This window comes from Gambusia affinis, linkage group LG22 (assembly GCF_019740435.1).
Source record: "Gambusia affinis linkage group LG22, SWU_Gaff_1.0, whole genome shotgun sequence".
NCBI lineage: Eukaryota > Metazoa > Chordata > Actinopteri > Cyprinodontiformes > Poeciliidae > Gambusia > Gambusia affinis.
Genome location: NC_057889.1, coordinates 16165010 through 16180800, shown reverse-complemented (window position 1 = coordinate 16180800; position 15791 = coordinate 16165010). Strand labels below are relative to the sequence as shown.

General features: G+C 41.7%; 1 long non-coding RNA gene across 1 annotated transcript; it reads left to right on the top strand.

Moving 5' to 3' along the window:
- The first annotated feature begins 4470 nt into the window (after positions 1 to 4470).
- Positions 4471 to 15283, top strand: LOC122825035. Its single transcript, XR_006369573.1, has 3 exons — positions 4471 to 5056; positions 13752 to 13831; positions 14432 to 15283. It is a non-coding gene; the product is annotated as an uncharacterized LOC122825035 (long non-coding RNA).
- The last annotated feature ends 508 nt before the right edge of the window (positions 15284 to 15791 follow it).

Here is a 15791-nt window from a genome sequence, read left to right as displayed (position 1 = left end):
CGAGGTGGAAGGAGGACATTGAAAAGCTGCCCGAGAGCAAAAGAGGTTAAACAGATTTAACACTTCAGCTAAGCGGATGTTTGGACTGTAGGAGTGGATGAGCTGGAGCGGTTGAACCTATTTGTGAGCGAGGTGGGCGCAGAGGTGGATGTGGTCACTGGGCACAAAATGAACACGACGGCCTCCTCCCACCAGTACGCATCCTGGCGTTTTGCAGCGTCCTCTGTGAACAATTATCATCATAATTGCCCTGCTTCCTGCCATCAGTCTGTAATGTTGCTTTGTCGCAGTCCTACTCTAGTGCAGGCAGTGGCAACATGTCAGGTTCACAGCTTGAAACTGGTGGATTTGTCCTCTTAAAACAAACAAAAGACAAAAAAAAAAGGTGTGTAGAAATGATTACTATTAAACTCTTTAAACAACCAGTGGCTCCTAACGGGAACATTGTCAACCGCGCAGACTCACTAGCAAGCCACATTCCATTTTAAGAGCAACTTTTCCAAAGATTTTTGACCGTGCAAACACAAGCCCCCAAGTATAACCCTACACCCAACAAGTATCAACATTGCTTTAAATTGTTGTTATAATATAAACCTTTTGCCGCAACTTCAGCTGGAAAGTGTTTGGGGATTTGTCACTTCCCCAAAATTCCTGGAGCTCCAGGATTAGCTCAAGTGTAGCTTTTATCGTCCCAATAACTCTGACCAGCTCTCCTCGGCATGCTGCCGCCACCTCCGTGTTTCACAGCGGGGGAGGGCGGATCTGATTGTTCCGGGTTTGCATGCACTCTGCGATGTTCTGTTCTGTCATCACCTAAGCAGCGCAACTTCGGCCACGCGTTTGCAATGTCTCGTACATGGGTTGTTGTGGTGAACCGCGTGCAACTCTTTGTGATGTAGTGTGGCCACTGGTGTTCTCTACCAAATCTCTTGAGGCCTTCAGATACAAGCTGTGCGCCTGTCGCAATTAAATTGCACTAAGTGCATCGGAGTGAAAGGAGCTGAAAAAAAGAAAAAGTTTTGGATCGAAACCTCAAAATCTGTTGAGATTGTGGTGGTAATTTGACAAAATATGAAAAAGTGCAAGGAGCATAAAGAGCTTTTGCAAGCCACTGTAATTTATGCTTTACAACAGACTGCGTGTGTGTGCGTGTGCGGGCGTGCGTGCGCACGCGTGTGTGTGTATTTTATGGGAAATGAGGAATTTGGTTCAAACACATGTTTGCACAATTGCATGCAAGCTCACTGACACCTACACAACCATAGAAAGTCACAGCTCAGAGGGAGTGGGGCAAAACTTGAAGCTTTCTGTGTGTGTATGACTCAGCAGACCAGGTTTAATAAATAAATAGATGTGGGTTTCACATGCTGAAAGTATGAGTCTGTAGTTGCAGACATCAGACCGATTGTGCAGCAGAAATTAGAGCCGTGCTTATGCGTCACAACCTGATGGGTGAGGAGAAGTTGCTCTTTTTTAACCTTAGCAACTGCACAGTGAGAAACCAAAGTCTTTCCCCGTGTAATAACGCTGAAACCGATCGACCTGGAAAGACGCTGATGGTTTCAGGTAAGCTTGTGAAGAAAATTTTTTTTTTTAAATCGGAGGAAGCTCTCGAGCACTTTGCACCGCAGGAGAGGCGCTTCAATAAAAAGCTAATTTGTTGCGAATATGAAATTGATTGAATTCAAACATTCGATCTGCTTTGCATGTTGTCTGCTAGTTACAGCAGGGGAGGAAAGGCCGGCTTTTCAGAATTGATCGAGCAAATAAAAAGAAATGAAGACAAAGAAAGAGGAATAAATGTCTTTGTAATAAAATTGTCTTTTATTTTTTTCATGAACTCAACTCGACCTCATCATCACTCTGGTGTGGTTGGAAGATTTTGCTTCCATCAGGATGCCTCGGTTAATAATTTAGCCCTTCAATATCTTCTGAAACAAGTCAGTGACACAGCTTTAGATCTGCTCTCGCTTCTTCTCCTTCCAATGCTCGGTAAAAAAATAAATAAATAAAAATTGGCTTTATGCCACAAATTTATAATAATTTTGAAGTTGGTTTCTGTGTCTGAATTAAATCAAAGGGAAATTTTTGACTTCTGGACTGCAACTTGTTCAAATCCTAAATATTTTTGACTGGCAACACTTTTAGGGTAAGTTATTCTTGACTAGCAATGACCGTAGATTGTTTTAAAATGTGATTTGAGATAAATTGGACCCTAATTGTAGTTGGGAAAACACAAATAGAGTTGACAGATTATATTAAACACCCCCGTAATAAAGCTCCTTAGCGAACCCTCGATACGATCCAAGCCGAGATGGAAAGAGAAAGTCAGGTGAACGACTTCAGAGGACCCTAAAACTTGGTTTACATGATAAACTCAGATTTCTTCTGTGCTTTTTCTCCATTTTTAACGTCAAGTGGCTTAAAACAGCCTTTGTTTTCCAGGTTTACATGATCACATACCCTTCTTTTTGAACTTTCACTTTTCAATATGTTTTCAGCAGGTCAAGGACAAAATCTCCACCGGCGGTTTAAGAGATAACAGCCTCTATGTGTGATTCATTGAAAAAGCTGTTATATTAAAATTAGGATGAGTTAGGATGCTCTTCCTCATCACTGCTATCTTATCAGTCTTGTCTTTCTCCGAGTTGAGTTACTGTGTTTTGCATACGGCCGGCGCATTGTGCTTACTGGCTATAGTCACCTTGCTGAATCTCATTATGGAATTAAGCAAGATAGTAAAAAGAAGACGAAGAAGAAGAGGAGACTATGTTTTGCAGGCGAAGCTAAAATGAACATGTCATCAATGAAGGGGGTTGATTTTTATCCTGCCATTTTGTTAATTAGCCTTCAGACTTCAACAAGCTTGTGTCTTAAAGCAAAACAAAATTTAACGGGTACAGCGCAGAGAATTGCAGCTCTCTGAAGTCTAAAGGCAAAAAAAAAAAAGAAGAAAAAAAACACTGTTTTTTCTAACTCATGAAAATAAGAACTTGCTGCTCAAGCTAAAATTTTACAGATTGTAGTTGTGCCTTGAAAACAAGCCAAGAGGAAAAAAAAATAAAAAAAAGCACATTGTGTGGATGTTTCTTTTCCTCAAGCCTCTGAAGACACGTAGGATGTTGGCCTAGTTTTTGAGAAATTAAGTCAGCAAAGGGAACATGTGAATGGAAATTCAGAGTTTTATTGGGACACTGCAAGGTGTCCCAATAAAAAACACTGCAGTCGGGACACTGCAGGGTCTTTCTTCAAACGTGAAGAAAGACCCTGCGTATACTGGACGGTTAATGGAAAATTAAATAGCAAGCATCAGCATGTACTGTGTATCCAGCACATTGTTTATGTGATTGCACGCTTCAGAGGAAAACATAGTTCTGTTTGTAGATGAAGAAGTTTTATATCATGCCACAACCAAATTCAAAAGTGTTTTATGTTTGATATTGGGATGAGCATAATTGCATCTTGGAAGAAACTGACACATGGTTTCAGTTTATGTAAAACTGAAATGAAGGTCAATGATCCACGGGGGATGTCAGAGTTGCTACAGATCTATTAAAGGAGCTCAGAGTCCAGGGAGTTTGCTGATGGCTTGACGGTGGAGCCATCAAGCCATCATTATTTTTCCTAATGGAAAAATAAAAATCTAAAACATAAAAAAAAAGTGCTGTGTCATTTGTTATCAATTAGTAACTGTTCACATACTTTGCCTCTAACCATCATAACAGGAAGCAGGACCAAAAGGCAGTCAGGAGAATTGGTATAAATATGACTTAATATGAATGGTGAAGAAATGTTGAAACCATCCCATCAATTTCTCTCTGCTTCACAATTATGCACTGCTTCATGTGGGTCTACCACAAAAAATCCTGATCAAATACACTGTAATTAGTGGTTGTAAAGAAAAACATCTCAAGCAGTAGTGTTACTTTTGCAAGGTACCAAAATCCCACTTGACTAATAGTTTACAATCTCAAATGTTTAACCAATTTCTCTGTTTGTCTGAAAAGTTGTGACTTGAACCAGTGAGAGATGGACTCTACAAAATGTACCGTAATCTAGTATAAGTTGTGGAGAAGGGCAGTTATCCACTAGCAAAGGTGATTTAGGACATTTCAATGATGCTTGTGTGTGAAACAAACTGGAAGCCAGGTCAAAAGCTTTTCCCTCTATTTTTTTTTTTGTTAAATTTCTCTTGAGTAGCCTATTTCTGAATATCATCCTGCTTCAGTACAGAGTGTGCAGCAAATGGTCTGTGAAGTATGGGGTTGCATTGATCTTTAGGAACAAAGCGCGGCAATGATGCATGGTCTCCTAGCTGAATGTCAAACTGTATCTGCCAGCTTACATCCTTTCCGCGTTTCCCTTCCAAGCTTGAAAACTGCACGAGCCAAACCGTCATGCAGACACACAAAACGAAGGCGTTGAATCTTCACCCCTTATTCTTTTTTTTTCTTTCTTTTTTTTAATGATTTTTAATGGTGTTCCGATGGACATGTGGTTTCTGAAGGTGCTCCAACAAGAATGAGAAAGGCTCGGTTAAAAATCACCGGCAAGGAGCGGAGAGGCCGTTGATAGCTAAAACGCTGAGAAAGAAACCACAGCATTAGCAGCAGCAGCAGCGCACAGAAAGGCCCCGCGTTTACCCACATGCTCGAGAAGCGGCTTCAGACAGACTGTGAAACTCATATCAGCCCCAGCGTCTGACGGAGAAGGAGAGAGGGGACGGAGTTTGAATTATAGACAAAAAGCACAACAGGAGACAGAGCAGCCAGAGAGAGAGAGAAAGAGAGAGAGGGAGGACGTGATTGAGTGACGAGACGGAGACAGACAAGTCAACCGACCCCACTTGGAGTTATTGACGTTCAATTGACTTTGGGACATCTGCGAGCCCGTTTCTTCTCGTTAATTACAGAGTTCTGGTTTAGCTCACACGCTTGTTAGCGAGGGAAATAAAGGAGGTGCTACGTGGTGGAGTTTGGAGCTGTGAAACAGAACCCCCAAACTCCACATTCATCAGTTACTTCATCTCTTGTTTTGGTCCGCTACAACGTCAGAGGTAATGAAAACAAACTGCCTTTAGAAATACATCATTCATCGAAAACGTATGTTTATGAAAGAGTATTCCTTTAGCTGAATGTGTTCTGACTAAACATACATGGCTTTGCCAAAAAGTGTTACCATCCTTGAAGTTTTTCTTCACATTTTGTATCATTGCAAACCCAAATATATATTTTTTTATTATTTGCTTATAAGGTAAAATTATACAATGTTGTGCATAATTATAAAACTGAAGGAAAAAGATATGGTCTTACCATTATTTTGCAAACGTAAACCTTGGAAGTTAGCATTCAACCTCTTCGAGTCACTTCTTAGTACAACCATCGCTCACTGCAGCTAGTGCTGCCTCTAATGTCTATTTACAGCTATTTCCAAGTCTAGCCAACAATTTACAATTATATTGATTGGACAATTAAAACACATCATCTAGCTTTAATCTTAGTCAATTCATTGAATCTTTGGCTGTATTTTTAGGGTTGTTGTCCAGCGGAATGCTGAAGTTTCACCCCAGGCTCAAGTTTTCTGGTTTTCATCCAGAATTGTCCTGTATTTAATGCCAAGCACTGTCCCAACAACTCTGACCTGCTAGTGCTGAAGAAATGTATTGCAGAATCATGATGTGGATTAAGATTTAGCTCAATGTTCATTTCATTACATTGAGGGGAGAGGCGGGTTCAGGGATATGCCAATAAAAAGATCTTCAAAGAACATTTTCATTGATGCGGAGATTGAATCACACACAGGACTTTTAATATGGTAACCAGATGACTTCTGACTTTGCACTGGATTTTATTTTGTTTGCAGACCTTTTCAGACTTTCTGTCACTTAACTATGTTATGTGATGCTTCGTGTTGGTCTATCACCAACGTTTCAGAAGGAAAAAGCAAAAGTTTGGGCCTGTAATGTGATAAAAAAAAATTGGAAAGAGCTTTACGGGTACAAATACTTTTCCAAGCCACTGCGTAACACAGACACCTGCAAACAGCCCCAAAACTGAGTGTCAAGTCAAATGATGAAATCTGAAGCCCGGTGATATTGCAATCGCCTAGAGAAACGTGTCAAACATCCTGATTTGTCATATAAGAGGAGCGCGTAGGAAAAGCAAGTGCACACGCTGGCACGCGCACGCACACACGCACACACACACACACCCACACACACACACACACACACACACACACAGCTCGTTCAGACCCCAGAGGCCCGTGTTTGCCTTTCCTGTAATCCGAGCTTCCGTTCTCTGAAGAATGATGTAACTGAATGCCAGTCATGAACTGAGCAGAAGAGCCAGGCGGCCCAGACACCCTGGAACGAACAGGTGTGTGTGACTGTACACTGTTTATATCTCTTTACATCACTTACACCATCACTTACCGCTGGACGGCAAAACAGAAGTCATTTTCTGTAGTTACTTTTTTTTTTTTTAATCTGTCAGTTTTGAACACTATATTTTATTTCATCAACTTGCCCTGCAAATACTTTTACGGGGTCACTGAGACGTGGCAGTGGACTAAGACTCACAAAACTATTGCAGCACTAAATCGTTCACTGGTTTGTGGATCAGAAATGCGAGGCGTGCTGCGCACACCTTGGGCTGGATCTCTGCGCAGAGCCATGGTCAAGTAAAGGATTAGTCACTGGGTTGTCTTTGACCCCATCTTGCTCCTCCTGCCTACACCGTCAACCTAAAAGCTACCTAAAATATCAAGAAGAAAGAGAAGTAATCCTTCCAACACAGAGGTCAAGAGGTCTAACTAAGCAAAAAAAAAAAGAAAGAAAGAAATAGCCATATAGCTGATGGATTGTACTTTAAGTATGTGAAGTGTTGCATCATAGATGTTGTGCAAAAAGAAGCGGAGCTTGTTCTTTTCATCCTGGTGGTGAAATAGGTCAGGGGTTTGTTTGCTTTGTAACACTGCAATTGTAACTAAAGGGGGGTTGCCACACAACTTTGTGTGTCTCCGGGTGCCTGCGTGGGTCTTTGCTTGCTCGGCTCTCCATGTGACCCAGTTGCTCATCGGGGCCGGCGTTCCTCACTCCGATGCGGTTTCCATGCCAACACAGCCGGTGGCAAAACAAAGGATGAGGGCTCACTTGGTCGAGATCAAAGGAAGCACGTTGTCAGTGTGTTGTCTCTGCTGGATTGGATATGCACGCAAGCTAACTGAGTGCCTGTAGTTGTAAGTGAGGAGAGTTTACTGCAGAACATTGCTTTCTGACCTGTCTTTAACTTAAGATGTAACTTGTACAGAACACTACAAAGAGTACAAGTAAAACATCTCCCAACAATTTTAATTATGAAGTGAAGTACTTGTGATTTTAAAACTCCAGTGAAATAAATAAAATGTAAAAGGTACCGACTAGCAGCTGTCAGTGTCAGTGAAATTGACAAATGGTTTGTCCAAAAGAAACAAAAAAGAAAACACTAAATCACACTTTGAATGACCACTGTAGTCTCAAAATTATTCCACCCCTTTATGACAAGCATTTTTAAGTCTCTTCTGCATCTATTATCAGAAAACAGCTTCCGACTATGTGCTTGCTACAGACAAACCACTGATCGAAGGCCCTTCAAGTTCCAGTTTTGTGTTATTGCATCACATATCAAAATCCAAAACCTCGTTACCCTTATTATATAGTGGAGAGCAAACCAGAGCTGACTTTTCTAGGTCAGCACTATGGTTTTCTTGGAGTTCAGATGACTATCCCTTTGGTGTTCTACAGCTTTTCGAAGTCGCTTTCTCGAGTCATTCTTGACATTTGCAAAACTGCAAGTGCATTTCTCAAAACGATGCATAGACAAAACACCGTGGATTACCTGCAAAAGCCAGTCTCTCGCTTAAAATCCTATTGGTGTTATTGAGCATGTCAGTGCCATAAGAATGACAAGTCTCTTGTGTAATAGTGTATGGATAAGACAGTCAAATTGCTCAGTCATGTTGAAGTACAGTGTACTTTGGAAGGGTGTGTTGCTGTAGATGCACTGATGAGTAAGAAGACTCATTTTATACGGTATTCTGACAGTGACTGGTAGCCAGTGAAGATGGTGCATTAGAGGTGTAATTTCAGCATAACTTTTAGTTTTTGCAGCCAGTTTTGCTGACATGTGCATACTAAGGTTTCTGAAGCTTGCCGTTTGAAACACCAAAGAGTCAGTTGCAGTAACCTTGAGGGAATGAATGCATGGACCATTTTCTCAGCATTGGGGTGGGTGAGCAAACTACAGAACTTGCAATATTTTTGAGATGTAAGAATGCAGATTTATAGACACGAGATGTGAGAGTTAAACCTCACATTAAGGGTACAACTCAAGTTGTTGAGTTGAAGAAAACTTGCCATTTTCTGTGCCTTTATTGCCTGAAGGCATCTAGTGAAGTTAGAGCTACTATCGGTGCTGGTGTTGAGATGCTGAAAGAGGCCAATGGTGAGTGGTTTAGATGTAAAGTTGGGTATCATCGGCATAACAGTGAATTGAGATTCCGTAGCCGGTGACAACATGTCCAAGTTGAAGCATTTATAGCATGGGTCTGCAACTCCAGTCCTGCAACGTTTATATGTATCTCTGCTTCGACACAACCAAGTCAAGTAATTGGAATTTGGAGAACTTGAGTGCACACTGAGGAAGTGATTCAACCATTTGATTCAGGTGTGTTGGACCAGGGACACTTCTAAAAGTTGTAGGATACCAGCCTTCGAGGACTGGAGTTGCAGATTCCTGACGTAGCATGAGAAACTGTATGGACCAAACAGTGAGCTTTGAGGAACCCCACAAGAGCATTCTGTTGGGCTTCTCCAATTGAAACGTCTTCAGTCCTTTTGGTAAGATAGGACTGATACCAGTTTAAGCGTAAGGTACTGAATACGGAGGAGGAGGACGTGATCAGTCGTGTCAGATACAGCAGAGGGGTTGAGGAGGATGAGAGGGCACAGACAACATGATTCATCAATGAATTGTTGGAGATCCAACGCAGAGCAGTTTCAGTCAAGGTTGTTGGCCTCAGTCTAACCTGGAGCTTTTCAAACAGAAGGTTGGATTTGAGACGTTTCAGCAGTTGGACAGCTCTTCTATAATTTTTGAGAGGAAAGGGCGACAGAAGAAGGTAGTTGGATCAAGTGTGGGTGTTTTAAGAAGAGACAGATTTCAGATTGATTATGGGGGTAATCAGTGGAGAGATGAAGGAAATGTATTGCCTTAATCAGCGTGGACTGAAAAAGCAGAATTTACTCCAAGGTTTTTTAAACGTATTAACTGGGGGCAATAAGTCCCAAAATGAGTGCTTGTTCCCTGAGACTGTGCAGCACTCTGGAAATGAATGGACTCATCTTGGGAACACTGTAATATCATTCTTCCTTAATGAAAGCTGCATTTCAAGGCTGTACTCCTCAACCAGAGTCATGCCTTAACATTAACAGCAAAGTAAGAATAGTACTGGAAAGCAGAACCATGCTGGAAAGCTTGCTGATGGACTTAATGGACGGATAATACAAAAGCTGTGTTTGGTGATACTGTGGGAGAACAGTTCTACTGTTCTCCCACAGTAGTCTCATTTTGAGACTACGATTTTGAGACTAAATTGTAGTCTCAAAATGTGAGACTACGATTTAATGAATGAAAAAGAAAGGGGATCTGTAAGCAATATGAAAACAAGAACAGATGAAAGACAAGGAGTAATAAAAGACAGGAGTCTGATTCAGAATTTCAAAGAGATGTGATTAATTTACCGGCACTGAGACCAAACCGAAGTTAATTTGTGTGGCCGTACGTGACCCTTTGTGGAGCATATCAGTGTGTAGGAGTGTGTCTATAGCTAGGGATGCAGTGAAGAAGACAGAGTGCTCTCTTTTTAGTAGACAACTGAGGTAGAGCAAGTCCTACTTTCACCTATACAAAGCCCCACTAACACAAATCCATTTTCATTCACGCACACACACGCCTACACACACACTAAGACCTCTGTATCATTATCGTTGGAAGGGAAGATTGATGGTCTTGCTGTTGTCTATTCTAGATAACTGCCTCATCATCAGCCAAGCATGCTGCCCAGCTGATGAATCATCTTAATGTAGGGAGATAGGCTTTGACTGCTTTAACCACCGCAGCATTGGTGACAATGATCGCTCCTTTTGGCTTTCTCAGAGCTCCTCCTCTGAATGTCATTGCATTCATGAATGTAGAATGTCCCTAGGCCTCAGAAATTATTGAAGTTTCCTTAAAGAGAGATTATTTGGAGAGACAGTTGCAGCTACTGGTATTTTCTCCTCATGTAGGGAAAAGTAAATGCTTAATACTGCATATTAAAATGAGAATCAGAATGCTTTTTTTGATTGTTGTTGTAGAAGACTCATTTCGGTTTTAAATAATTTCCGCTTTAAAAAGATGTTTTAAAAGCGATTGCTTTGATTTTTTGCAGTAATGTTCTCTAGAGCAAGTAGTTTCCTTATTATAACAGAACATTTCCATTATTGTTTTATAGAAACTATGCAAAATTCCCAGAGCGTAAGAAGACAAACTCTCCGTTTTAGCCAACCAATTTCGACGCAACATGACATTTCCCAATAAACCGTTTGAAAATTGTTATTGGAATGCTACCAATCAAACCCTTCATTTACTTACTGACCACCTTTTTGCATGTTTCCACTGCTACTTTGACTATTTAATGTTGAGAGCTAGAATCCTTTAAGGTTGAAAAAAAAATAGTTAGAACCATCACACTAAAAGGCACCAAAGGTTTATATTCATTAACTCCATGCAGATTTGGTGGAATATTAATTTAGCCTTTCTTTGGTGCACCTCTCTCATTGCATTGGTATTCAAGGCTCAAAATGTACCTGACAAGAAAATAATGGGATCATTTATGTCACATTTGCATATGAACTGCAGATGTTTGCAGTCATGTTGCATTTGGCCATTTGTATTGTTTCAGCAAGCTGATTAAAAAAAAAAAAAAAAAAGAGGTGGAGGGTTGGCGGATTAATGGAGGCAACAGTCCCTGGTGGCATTTTGGTGATACATGTTTATGCCGAGTCTCCACACACACTGTGGAGAAATAAACACAAACACCTTAAATCAAAACATTTTAGGCCCAGTAATTGGCGTTTTTCAAATGACATCATTCACATGAACTCACGTAGCTGGTTTGCTGAGTGGATGGAGAATTGTTAATGCAAAGATCTCACACGCGCGCGCACACGCACATCCACGCAGCCCGTTCCCTGTGTGTGATTTTTCTTTTTTTAACAGGGTGAATCACCAACCTGCCTCTCCTCCTCAGGGTCTCCATCCGGATGACTCATCCCTCATCAAACCATAGCCTGTAGGAAAAATCAGCACTCCCTCACCCCCCACCCCACCCCACCCATACACACACACACATACACGCCTTCAGACGTCCACTCAGCCTGCAATGAACACAAACATTTTTAGCAGACATGCTAGAATAAACATGCACACCCACGCAGGCAGATATGCAGGGTTTCCCTCTTTTTTTCTTTCTTTCTTTTTTTTTTTTTTTTTTTGCTGGTTTTCTTCCAGCGATGTCTGTAAGCAGTGGCGTGCAGTGTGTATGGGAGGGAACCCCCCGTGGCAGATAAATGGAGCCGTATGAGTGTGAGCGTGCATTAAGAAAAGGATCACACGCTCCACACGATGACTCATACACGGGCTGTTTTGCCAGGGAGCGGCTGGCTGACTGGCTGGCTGCTTGGAAGCTCTAAAGCAGGAAACTCATCAGCGATGCGCCGCTCAGCCCCAGACTCCAGCGAGACGAACACAAGGCTCTCCCACTTTCTTGTTAACCGATGTTTGATTTCCACTTGGCCAGAAAATAGCTGCCTGTTTTATGTTTTCGCGCCGCTCCGCTATGGGATCAGTTGCAATCGCGGACGTTTTTAACAGCCAGTTTCACATCTCATTAGCTCATTTAATGCACTGCAAGATGGGTACAGATGGCTTTGGAAACCGGGCCCCTAACAAGAGACCCCGGCAAATTTCCCACACGTGTGTGTGCGTGTGCGTGAGCGCCCCTGCTCCGTCGGGGCGGTGGATAGTGCTGTTGTAAGGGTGCACATAATTTGTTTAATTACTTAAACGTGTCACAGTGTGTGCAGAAGGGAACACAGAGAGCAGACTCGCAAAAGGCAGGGAGGCAGTGAACATTAATGACTTGAATAATGATTGAAAACCACACAAAGCAAGTCGGGGAACCGGGCTGGTAAGAACATGGGCATATGTCAAAATCATCATTGCTCCTGTTGAGTTCTCATCCTTCTTTTTCTTCAACAAACAGGGATTAAGCATACAAAAAAAATGAGAGAGAAAACAAACAGTTTCAGGCATAATTTAGCACATTTTCTGCATTTTTCCAAGAAAATTATGAACAATTACATTTTTGGGATTTTCTATTAGTAGGCATAGAAAAGCCCTCACCATAATATATTCTTCTCAACCACTTAAATTTAATTTCCCTCTATATTAGAAAAAAAAAAACCCTAAAAAATATTCCTGGCGTGAGACGGTTTGCATTTCAAATCGCGTTTATCCTCTACAGTTTTTATCCTCTACAAACCTTTTTTTCCCCCACCACATTTGATCATGTTCTAAACACAAAACACAGATTAAATGTATTTTATTTGACGCAGCAGTGCCAAATAATGTAGAATCGTGAAGTGGAACGAAATTGATTCCGATGAAAACCTGAAAAGTGTGGAGTGCATTTGAATTCAGCCCACCCGAGTCAGCGCTTTTGACTCAGGTGGTCTTCGAGACGGAGGCGACCTTTCAGTGAATTTACAGCTGCGATGGACAATCTGGAAGAGATTGTCCATCTACAGATTAAAGGTGTTCCTCCCTCTTGTTTGCAAAGTAGCTCAGGCTTGGTCAGACTGGATAGAGAGCGTCAAAACACATAACACAAGTACGTTTTAATATAAACCATTCCATTTGCCAAAGGGTCGTATGCTTAAGGTCATTGCTGTGCTGGACGGTGAACCTCAGTCCAAGTCTCAAGTCTTTTTAAATCAAAACTATGCGCCGCCCTGCGTTGGTCTATCAGATCAAATTTTGTGACGGCTGAGAAACTTTCAACAACAACAAAAAGAAGCAATAGAAACAATTAAAATGCACAATCCGGTGAATAATTGCACATGCACTGCAGTGCAGCAGCTACAAAATCATGAACCAACAATACAAAATCATCCAGTCACTTGAAATGTGCTTTTAGGTCTTATCTACACATTCATGTGTGGAATATATTAAGCCAGATGTAAGAAGAAAAAGAGAGAGAGATGGAAAGAGGGCAGGTAATGTATGCATGTCCATCTCAGTTAGGAAAAGATTGAAGAGATAAACAACCAGATGAAGCTGGCAGGATAGATAAATGGTCACGTTGAAGTGTGTGTGTGTACCAGGTTTTTATATCCTCATGGGAACCTATTTCTGTCTACAATGTGGGGTTATTGGGACCATTGCTCCTTGTGGGGACATTTTCCTGGTCCCCATGAGGGAAATTGTTGTTTTTTGATTAGTGGTTAGGTCTGTGGTTTAGGGTAAGGGTTAAGGTAAGGGTTAGGTTTTAAATGTTTAGGATTAGGATTATGGTAAAGGTTAGACTGTAGAAACTAATGGTAGTCAATGTGAAGTCCCCACAAGTGATGAAAACACAACCGCGTGTCTGTGTGTGTGTCTGTGCACCAGGCAAGCGCATAAAGAGCTGCCAGATGAGGGACTTTGATGAAACAGCTGCAGGCAGTGGCAGGAGAACAATGCGGCGCTGGGTCAGTCATCTCTTTGTTCTACCTTGCAACTTAGGGTGTGCACTTGTATGTCACGTGGATTGCACTAGCTCCAACTTCCTAGAGATCAAATGAAAAAAATAAAATAAAACAACCCTAGTGCAACTGCAAAGCGAACCTCCTCGCTTCAAGTTGATACCCCGCTGCAGATCAGATCCGGTTCGGCTTACTACGTTTGTCGTCCTCCTCCACTTTTCAGGCACTTTCTGGCCTTGCTTTCTACAGAGTCCTTCACATTCTGCTCTCCAGAGGCCTAGATGAGAGGGAAAATTGCTGAGCCCATCATATATCTGATCGGTCTGACAAAATCGGAAGTAAAGCACATAAGCTACCTGATATTTAATGAGGCACAGCAGTCCAGATCCCACCGGCTGAAAGAAATATTCTTACTATCAGATGAGGAGAATAGACAATCCGATGGAGCCTTCAAAGCTCAACGTATAGTCCCCATCTCATCAATAAATATTTCAGTGCAAGTTTGCCTGCGATTACAGTGAATTCTGCAGAAAGTGTGCGTGTATACTTTTGTGTATATGTGTGTATAACTCTCTGTTTCCACCCCCCACCCCTTTTTTGTTCCAGATGCAAAAGAGGATGTGCATGAGTCATAGCCCTGTGGTGTAGAGTATCAGTGATCTGACTGTCCCCTCAATGGAGAAGAAGGAAAAAAAAAACATAGAGAGAGAGAGAGAAAAAAGAGAGAGATGTGGATAGAGGCTGTGACCAAAAAAAAACTGCTTGGTTTCCATGACAACCGAGCTCTGCTGGTGTCACCGGGAACACAGCGTTTCGCTCTAATGAGGCAAACTGGATCATTTTGTCCATTTACCTGTGTACCCAGCAGCCGCGCGCCGCTCCTCGTGTCTTTTATCACCCATGCGCGTGGAGGAGAGGTTGGCGCCGCAGCCTGTCTGTTTACTTTGTTGCAGCTCTGAGAGGGAAAATTGCCTCTCTGTGCTCCGATGTGAGACTCGGCAGACAAATTTGGAAAAGATTGGCTGCTCGAACTTACTGATTTGCACTGCAGAGGGAAAGTCAAGGTGACCCCTCACACACACCCATCCCACAGAAACACAAACAGGTATGCAGTGTCACAATGACACCAACTGATGACTTCCCTTTTTTGGTTGTTCCGGAGCAGATCCGTGGATCTAGCTCCAATGAATCATCTCTGACTCTGCAGCTGAGCTGTGAAGGTCTAAAAGTAACTGGAAGCTGCAACAGTCAGAACAGCCTGTGCTAAACTTACCAGGTCCTTACAGGAGGTCAAGTATCCTACCTTTCTGAATCTTCCGGACACTCGTACCAAATCCACCTCTCTGCACTGCTCGGCCAGAAGTCTTTGGTTCGGATCATTTATTTTTTGCGGACGAGCAGCACAGCTCTAAAACACAGTCACACTAAATGTTTTTGAATCTAAACACTGACATAACTTAATGTTATTTTTGTTTTTAAATTAATAAAGTTTTCCTTTTGACCAACACACTGAGGACGATACTTGATTACTAGAAGGTATGATTTATGTTTTTGATTGATAATTTAGATAAAAAACTTTTCAGGGACATCTTAATAGAGTAATTCAGATCAATTGTGCTGTAAAAACGTCATTTTCAAGAGTGCAATAAGTTTTGTTGAAGTCCTATAATGTTATCCATTATGTCCCACAGATTTCTATGTATTTCATTGGGACTTTTGTATACTGAATAGTGCATTGTTGTGAAGCACAACTTAAATGATGCAGAATCTGTGGGGACATGTAAACACTATCATTCACAGACGCTCTCCATTCAATTTGACAAGGCTTGGTGAAAATCTCTCTCTCTAGACGTACAAATCTGGCAAAAGAGCCGGCACAACTTTAGGGAAAAGGCTGAATGCAAAAGTGCCATTCACTTTTCTGATTCTTATTTGTACAAATTTCAAGTCCCAGGCATCCTTTTTC